This window comes from Suricata suricatta, chromosome 7, assembly GCF_006229205.1.
Source record: "Suricata suricatta isolate VVHF042 chromosome 7, meerkat_22Aug2017_6uvM2_HiC, whole genome shotgun sequence".
Lineage (NCBI taxonomy): Eukaryota > Metazoa > Chordata > Mammalia > Carnivora > Herpestidae > Suricata > Suricata suricatta.
This window is the reverse complement of record NC_043706.1, coordinates 113,553,887-113,563,942: the sequence shown is the minus strand read 5'-3', so window position 1 is coordinate 113,563,942 and position 10,056 is coordinate 113,553,887. Positions and strand designations below refer to the sequence as shown.

The 10,056-nt window shown below is 38.9% G+C and overlaps 1 pseudogene; it reads right to left on the bottom strand.

The window, feature by feature from the left end:
* Positions 1–4,318: 4,318 nt before the first annotated feature.
* Positions 4,319–8,850, bottom strand: LOC115295340 (annotated as a pseudogene).
* Positions 8,851–10,056: the final 1,206 nt, after the last annotated feature.

The following is a 10,056-nucleotide window of genomic DNA, read 5'->3' as shown; positions in this document are numbered from 1 at the left end:
TATGTGTGTGTACATGTATATACATTTTAGTTTATATGCATATATGAGTATATATATCCACTAATAGTATAAATAACATATAGTATTGTTTTGTATGAAATAGTATTTTTAACTTACATAAATAGTAAGTTATGCCTATAACTGGGCAATAACATTAAGTTTTAAAAATTTATCCATGTTGGGGGTGCCTGGGTGGCTCAGTCGTGTAAGTGTCTGACTTTGGCTCCAATCGTGATCTTGTGGTTTGTGGGTTCGAGCCCCACTTCCGGCTCTGTGCTGACAGTGCAGAACTTGCTTGGGATTCTCTCTCTCTCCCTCTCTCTGCTCCCACTCATTCTTTCTCTCTCTAAATAAATAATTTTTTTAAAAACTTTAAAAAATGTATCCATGTCGAAGTACATTATTTTATAGATTCCATATATAATCATTTTCATTCCTTCTGCCTGCTATGGAATACTTAGTTATATGAATATTTAATTTATCTATTCTTTCCATATATGTGGAGTTTCAAATTTTTGTGATTATGAGAAGTATTCAAATAAATATCTTCATACATGTTTCTTTGTGTTTGTATATAAAAGATATTTCTAGAATACACATGAAGTAGGGTTGTTAGGTTGTAAGAGGATACATTTTTAACTTTCCTCAATATAAACAAACTTATCCCCATAGGAATCATATAATGAAACTCTATAACAGTGACTATAAATTCCTATGCCCTTTTATGTTGACCAATATTCAGCATAGTCATAGTTCAAAATCAGTGTCAATTGGAGACATAGCTTGTTGTTTTACTGTGTATTTCCATACTTATTAGTGCAGTTGGCTATTGTCTGTCATGTTCATTCACCATTCAGGTGACTCTAGGGGTTTTGTTGGTGTTGTCATTTTATTGTTTTGTATTTGTTTGTTTGTTGATTTTTGTGGTTTTTTTCTCTGTTCCCGTTCAATGATTTTCCCAGGAAGAGCAGGGTTACTGTTTGTAGTTTGGAGATAGATCTTAGAGAGGCCATGTGACTTGCTCTAGCTCAAAGCACTGGTGAGAACCCCAGGAAGGAGTTTGTCCTCCATATCCCAATTCAAATCATCTCCCTTTCCCAGCTCTTATGCTTCTTAGAACACTGTTTAACTAATTTTAACCCTTTTCATCTCACCAAACTTGACTTCCTGATCAGGGAAGATTATTTAAGCAAGCAAAGTGAAGAGCTCCTACAAGTCTTGTTTGGGGGTTCTGGCAAGAAACCCTGAACAATCCCCCAGTGGTGCTTGGAGCCCCTGACAGGTTTTGAAGGCTTTTCTACTTCTGATCAAACCTTCACATCGTCTCTTTGCCAAATACACTATTATCATCATCATTTTACACTTGAGGGCTTAAGTAACCCTTTCAATGGACAGGACCAGGAAGAAAAACTGAGAAAAACATTTAAAGCTCTTCTGAGTTAGAGGAAGGTTGACCAGATTCATTCAGGGAAAAAAAACTGTGGGGAAGATGAAAGTGAGAATTGAAAGTCGATTTTCTCCTTTCTCCCACTTTCCCCCAGAATCAGCCTTTGTAGGATCACAAAGCAATGTAGCTATAAAGATCTTTCAGAGCATATTGTTTAATCTTTTGTCTCTCTTCAGTGAAGAAGCTGAGGTCATTATCTAATCTACAGGAGTCAAGTAATTGCCACAAAACACTGGCAGAAAGCCTAGCCAAGAGGGACGTGAAGGGGTCTCAGAAGAAGAAATGCACACTTCAAAACATGGAGAAGCTTCATCTTATGGTATTTCATTGAACTTCTTATAACAAAGACTCTCGTTAACAAAAAGCGCAGCCATATTTTAAATCTAAATAAAGCAGAGATAGTGATCTAAAGAGTCTTGGAGTTTGTGTGTGTGTGTGTGTGTGTGTGTGTGTGTGTGTTTGTCTTTACAGATCTGCAATAATCTTCTGCATATTATTAGATATCCTGGTATCTTAGTCTTTTGATTCTCCAGCAATAAGAACTCACTTCATTCATTCTTATATATACTTTTTAATCCTGATACTTCCTTTATCAGGAGACTGATTTCTTCACCTCTGGGTCTCATCAGCTCCCATAGTCCCCGCAAAGGGAAGAGGTTGATTTTGACCACTAAAATGCATAGCATATGATACAAGAGGATGTTGAGAAGGAGGAAGGGCAGATAGCCAACCCTTTCTGATTCTGGTAACTTGTGAGAAGAGGAAGAAAGGAAAAGGGAAGCAAGTCCATGCTGAGACATACTGATATGCCTCGTCCAATGCCAAAGTCCTATGAGGAGGAGCCACTTTCCATTTGAAAGTATAGGAGACGTCATCTCCCAGGTGAACCCACAACCTCCTGAGATAAGCAGAGAAGGGGCCTGCATTTGGCTATCTCAAGCCATCTTCAGTTTCTCTACTGCATGGAATAGGATCCCAGAATCTCCTGAATGCACTCAAAGGCTATTCAGAAATGAGCCAGCAGTTAGATGTTCGGTGGAAGAGATCACCATCTTTAGGACAAAGAAAACCTGAAACTGAGGACTATACCACTAGAGTAAGAAACACAAATATCAGAGGCCCACAGCAAGAACAAAGCTGAAGAAGAAATGGGTCGGTAGGTAGGGCTCACCAGGTTAACTAAACCATGACAAAACAGACAGAGTTATGGTAGCCATGTGTTTCAACAATGGATGCCAGAGGACCTTGAATTGCCGTAAGCCCTCTAAATTCTCAGACACCATTTTGGAGAAAACAGTGAGTGAGAGCTAATCCAAAATGTAAAATACTAAGTCATCCATAGTATATGAGTTTTCTGCAGAGACTCTTTAAATAATTTTGAAAGAAGATTTCAGCTGCCTCCATCTTGACCTCAAATCTTTTAGTTGAATTCTTCTTTTCTGCCAGTCTCTTCCTTAGGCATAAGACGCTCAGGGCAAAGAATCCCTGATGGGAATCAAAGAAACCCCCTCAAGCAACAAGGACTGCCCAGAGCCAGCAAGACCTCGCCCATGATAGACTCCAAGACAATGATAGATTAAACGTTCACTGCTTACTTGTACACACCCCACCTACCTTTGTCCCACATTTTCCTTATATGAACCTGGTAGTATTTTTGGCACTTTGGAGACAGTCTGAGACGCTAGTCTTCTGTCTTCCTGGTGTTGGCCTGTTGAAATAAACTTCCTGTGTTACCAGCACTTGTCCCTTGGATTTTGTCAGATGCCAAGCGGCCCAACCTGGTCTGTTTGGGACCCCCAGAGCCGGGTGTTCTTGCACCCTTGTGTGCCAGCTTTCATTGCATTACACTGCATTTACTGGGTATGCCTAAAATACAGTTTTCCCAATGCCCAAGGGAGCTTATAAGGAATATGAGGTCTATTTTCAAGATGAAATGTATATATTTTCTTGACTAATCAAATTGTAATTTGAGTAATTTTGAAACCCAAAGACATCGGACTAAATGGAAATGGAAAGAACTGAAGTGGTACAGTAAGGGCCCAGATACAGCACCTGAAGCCATCAGGAGTTCAGGCATCTACTAGTGTCTTTGTCTCTGTCTCTGTCTCTCTGTCTCTCTCTCTTATTCTCTCTCTCTCTATGTGCACCTTGCTATATTTGTGACCAGCAGAGAAAGAGTATTTTTCTATCTCGACCCTAATCCAAAATTCAATGGGTAATGAGTCATAGGCACAGAAAACAAATATAGCTGCTGGAGGGCAGCTCAGGTGGGAGGGGGCATGGTGATTACAGAATTGAGATCATCATCATGGTTGTCTGGTAGTCTTATCTTTTCTTCTTAACTGAACATTTTCCATTTTATTAACTATTTAATGAAAACATTTTGTATGCCTACCATATAGTCCATTCTTCTCTTGATGGTTATTTTGCTTTTATCCCAAAGTTTGTGGGATCTCTTTTTTTAGTAATGTATAAATAATACTATGTTGAACATGCCTAGTTAAATTTTTATTCTCATATTTGATTTTCTCCTTAGGACAATTTTATAGAAAAGTCAATGCTGATTGGTGAGAATCTGACATTTTTAACTGTGTAATAGTGAAAATTCGCACACCTGTCCTGTTTATTAAATGTCACTTATAAATAAGCCTAGTAATTCTTGAGACAAAAATATCTAAATTATTCATTCTGTCACACATTCAATGAAATTATTGCATTAATTTAAATTTGTAATTTGGTGCAAATTGATGTGGTTTTCTGTTTTAATGTAATATTTTGGATTTGTGGTTGTCTCTTGGTCATACAGTGTTAAGTATTGCAACTATCAAAAGATGATACTCTTTTAAACCCTAGAATAAATTATTTTCATTTCTAGATGTTGCTGTAAATATCTGTAAATATGATGTCTGAGAAGATGACCAGCTTTGGAGAAAGCATCTTCTGGAGTAAAGCATCACCTTGTTTAAACATGAAGAGGTTTACAGCATCTAAGGGAATAAAAGATGCATATACTTAAAAATGTAAATACTTCAAGATCTGTCACAAGGCATATATGAACCCCAAATGAACACTAAGCATGTTTAGGAAGGAGAAAGCACTGCACTACCAACAGATTGCATTTAAATGCATCACTTGTTTTACTAGATATGTAGTATCGCCCAAGTACACAGGCATGCTGCCTTGTTTATCTATTGATCCTTCACTGAGAGTGGGAATCCAATGTGTTTGCTGAACTGTTTGGTAGACCAATGACTAAGACAACAAAGGGATGGTAGTGATCGATGAGGATCTGAATAGTGCTCCATAAAGAGCTGGGTGTTAACTGATTGTTCATGGTCAGACATACAATGGAAATCTGGAAAAGAAAAGGAAGAATGTGCCAATTCTTCCAAACCACTCCTTTGACCTTTGATCTCCTTCAAAGGAGTCAACTATGCTACCACATGACTGATAGAAGATAAATTTCTCCATGTCTCCCATATAGCCATCATCTTGCACAGATATACATTTTACATTTGTTCATTTATAGAATGAACATACCAGGCTCTAGATTCAGGAGTGAAATCTTCAATCTCTAAGGCTCTCAACTTTAGCTTTAAAATAGGGATAACAATAGCCCTGACCTCATAGTGATTTGAGGATTGAATGAGGAAAGTATGCAAGGTGCCCAGGCTAGTGCCAGGCCAATGGACAGTAAGCACCAGCCTTCATGATGTCAAGAATAAATATGGGTCTTGCTGTCACGTTTCAGACATTCAAAGCTTGTAAAATATTTTCAGCTTTTTTTCAGGTCACAAGTTCATGCTGACTCAACTGAGGGAGGTTGAATTAAAATGGAAATGATATTTGATGAGTCTGTTTATTGTCTAACAGATGAAATTCTGAAAAGTGTTTTTAAATATCTAAGATTTCTTTCTGACTAGATTCAAAAATTCTCCCAAGTTTTTATGGAAACCTCTAGAAAAATTAAGCACCCAGGAAGTATTTTCTTCCTCCAGATCTTTTTAAGAACATAGGGGCATCTGGGTGGCTCAATCAGTTAAGCATCCAACTCTTGGTTTGGGCTCAGGTCATGATTTCAACATTCCTTAGATCAAGCACCACATCAGGCTCTACACTGTCAGATTTGCTGCTTGGGATTTTGTCTTTCCCTCTCTGTTTGCCCCTTCCTCACTTACTCATGTTCTCTCTCTCTCTCAAAATAAATAAGGAAACATTTTTTTTTAAAGAGCATACATCTACTCTCTAATGCTATTATTTTCTTGGACATAGCACAATCTAGGCTCTTTTTTTAAAAAAATAGGTGAATCTCTACGTCCCCATATTTTAACCAATGGTACATTGGACATTCAAGATAAAGTCTGCATAGATTTCCTTCTTAATACATTGTAAATCTGGGCTTAAACTAACAGCTGTGGCTGTTCTGTTAGCAGTATCTCATAGAAAACTCTGCTAAAGGAGTAAGTTTGTTCATTTTTGCTGATCTTTATTCAGCCTTTGATGCCATGGGCTGGTATCAAGTACTGTTATGAACTAAGCTCTTTGAATTCAAATATAACCCCTGTTATTGATTTTAATAGAGAACTAGCTCCTTATCAGTATGGGACCTGTGGGAACATTCTTCACCTGTGTCTGATAACAATGTTTACTGGGATTATAAGGGGTGTTCCCTGGCCCCCTGGCCCCAAAGGACTTGAAATCACTTTCTGATGAGCTGAATGCATAAAGAACAAAACAATAAGCATTCCTCTCTGTGCAGGCAACATGACTCATTGTCACACAACAGTAATTATCTTAACAGAGCCTGGCCCCGCTATTTATAGTGTTCTTAGAAATAAGAGCTAAAACTCAGTCTTTCCAAAGTAAGAGCTCTAATTTTTGGAAAATGACTTTTAATGTATTGAGACTACAAGTCTTCTAGTTAACTAAAGGTACATTTTAAAAGTACCAAAAGTATCTAACAAGAAGTTATATTAATTAAATTTTAGCCTCTGAGAGTACTTTGTTGAGGATTTAAAAAAATTTTTTTAATGTTTTTTATTTTTGAGAGACAGAGTCAGTGCGAGCAGGAGAGGGTCAGAGAGAGAAGGAGACACAGAATCTGAAGCAGGCTCCAGGCTCTGAGCTAGCTGTCAGCACAGAGCCCGACACGGGGCTCAAACCCACATACCATGCGATCATGACCTGAGCCGAAGTCATCATCCTGAAACACTGTGCTGAAAACTACTGTGACTCTGCTCTTTTTATTTTTTTATTTATTATTTTTAAAAGTTTTAACGTTTATTTATTTTTTGAGAGAAAGAGAGCATAAACCAGGGAGGGGCAGCTGTCTGAGCTGTCAGCACAGAGCCTGACCTGGGGCTTAAACCCACGAACCATGGAGATCATGACCTGAGCTGAAGTCAGACGCTTGACCGACTGAGTCACCCAGGCGCCCTGACTCTGTCCTTCTTAGACTCAGCCTCCATGGCATCATCTTCCCTACAGTGGATAACTGCCCTGTTCTCTCCTTCCTTATCCTCTTCTTGGAATTGGAAGTATTTCTCAAAGACAGAGGCAAAACAATTTACATTTCAACACACCAACCTGATGAATGGAATCTTGGATGCCAGCAGATTTCCAAGGTCATAATAGCAAAAAGATATTGTATCTTCACTCAGGATTTAACAAGAAACTCCCCTACACTCTCCTTGATAACTCATCAGCACTATGTCCTGAAAGTTCCTTGCTGAATTTCAAAGAAATACTATCACTTTTGTTTTGTCTTCAGTAGGATTTGAAATATAATAGAGGACTCCATCGAAATCTGCACACATGACTACTGCTTCTGGTTTGCTATGAGGGGCTACATTCTCGAAATTGAGCACCAGCATCTCCTCAATGATGCACTTGTTCGCCTCCAGAAGGATTATGGCAACAACTGGCCCGAAGCCTGAACCCACCTGCCCCGCCACCCAGCCACCACCGCTGCTGCCTCACCCAACTATGCTGATCGATTTATTGCTGTTATTGTTGTTAACTGCTTTTGAGTTTCCCCTGGCGATTTTTTCTGAACATTTTTCATCTTACAGGCTTTCAAATTTAATCATTGTATGATTTCCTGAGGCTGGAATGGCTTCTTTGTGGAATTAGCCATTTTGTAGGATTTATTAATCATACTATTCAGATTTCTCAGGGGGTGTTTACTTATTCCATCAAAAACTGTTAGCAATATCTTGTGTTTCTGCCAAGCATCTTGTAAGCAACACATATTTGAATTTTGATTTAAAAAATAATCTGAAAAATCTTTGCTTTGCCCATTTCCTTTTATGACATAGCTGTTCTATTTGATCTAACATCAATCATTTTCTTGCATGCTTACTATTTTTTTTATGATTTGAAGTTTCATTTCCTTTCTGCCTTGTAGTATATGGACTATACTTTATCTAAATCTGTTTTCTGCTCTTGTTTTGCTTTATTTCTCATTACGTTTTAGACTTTTGCTCACTTTCTCTTTGAAATCTTACTTCCTCCAGCATCCATGAAGCCCTGTATCTCCTGATTTTTCTGTCTTCCCTCTGGCACTTTCTTCTCAATTATATGGTAGGTCCCTCCCTCTCTTCCCATTCCTCAACTGTTGCTGCTCTTCAGAGATACCCTTTTTCTCCCAACCCACTTTCCCCAGGCCATTTCAGCCAGTTTCTTGGATTTAATTATTATCCATACACTAACAATTCCCAATCCCTTAGATCTATCCTAGATCCCGCTCCTGTACCCACACCCATAGACATAAAACTAACTGCCAATTATCTCCATTTGGACATCCCACTGGCACATTAAACACAATGTGCTCAAAATGACACTTGTTTCTTTCCCAGTAAACCAGCTCCTCTGCCAGAATTTTCCTTCCAGGAATTGACAGCACTATTCACCTCAGTCTTAAAGCCAGAAAATCTGGGAGGATACTTAGCCCTCTGGTTTCCCTCAGCCCTCATAGCACTCAGCCACATCTTTCAGTATTCTTGATTCTGGGTTCTACATAACAACGGAATTCATCTTCATCTCCCTGTCCCCAGAGCTTCTGCTATGGAGGTAAGTGACTGCCAGCTCTTACTTGGATCCTACAAAAGCTGCCTAATTGGTCTTTTTCTATCTATCCTCTCTCTTGCAAACAGATAAATCTTTCAAAATGCAAATCTATGTTGGTCCCACACTTAAAACTCTTCAATGGATTTCCATTACTTTTAAATAAATCTTGGAAGGCCCTCCTTAATCTTGACCTCACTTATCTCGGCTACGTCTTTTTTTTCTGCCACCTGTCCCTGACCCACACTCCCTATCTCACTAGATTGTCCAACCATAGTTATACCACATTTATGTGAGCTCCCTGGACACACTATGTACCCTGTGGCAGCCACTGTCATTGCCACCAGTATCCATTTTGTTCTTTTTAAGAACTGATCTCACTTCAGATTCAGCAGGGTGCATAACTGCTAGTGAGTACCTTTACCAGCCTCCCCTGCTGTCAGCTGTGATCCTGTGACCAGACTTTCATGAATGGAATGTGTGGAAGAGTGGTATGTGCAACTTTAACTTCATTTCCTTAAAAATAAGCCGATTGCCCTTTGTTCCTTTCCTAAGGCTGGAATGTGAATATGGAGCTGGTGAACAACTTTTGACCATGAGAATGAGGAAATACACAAGGGGGATGGGAAGACTATAAAATGGAAGGAACTTATGATCATGAAGACCTGTGTGGGGTACACATATCTGAGTTCTTAATTATAGCAGTTCAACCTATATATCAGTTGGGAACTTTGGGTTATAGCGCAGTAACAAACAATTCTTAAAGCTCAGTGGCTTAATACAACAAAGGTTTATTTTCCACTCCTACAAGTCCAGAATAGATGAGGAAGGTGGCTCTGCTCCTGGGTCATTCAGGGACCCAGCCTAATGGAAGGCTTCATCTAAATATATTTTATAATGAGCCCACAGGAGAAAAGGGCACTTGGCAAACTGTGTTTTGTCTCTTAATGCTTCCAGCTGGAAGTCAGGCACACTAACTAGCAGTGCAAGTCATACCGTTTCACCTAATTCAAAGAGGATTACGGACAGATAATCCTATCGCGCTTCCAGAAGGAAGAGAAAACCAGAATAGTGTGACTAGTCCTGATGACTCTCTTGGCTTCTGCCTTAATGTATCTTAGCCTGTGTTCCCTCAGAAGAGGTAACCTCGGTTTCTCTTGCTCAAATGTTCACAGGGTATTTCTTTACATTTCAAAATATATATTTCAAAGATCTCACAAGACTGTATCTTCTTATCAATTCTTCCTGCAATCATCGCCCTTGGGAATCCTACAGTAACGATTCCCTATGCATTATATTTCCCCAAATATTAATCTCAAAATCTGAACTCTCTCCAAAGCTCCAGTCCTAGATCTCTCAAACTTGGCAAGCCATATCCAATTGACTGCATTACTTAAATCTAATTCTTCTGAGTTTATATTTTTGTTTTGTTTTGTTTATCCCTGTATCTCTAGGCTATGGAATTAACACCTGGCATGTGGAGGGGCACTATGAACTCAATGAATGAATGAATACTATGAAGGTTTTTATTTATTTCAAGTGTT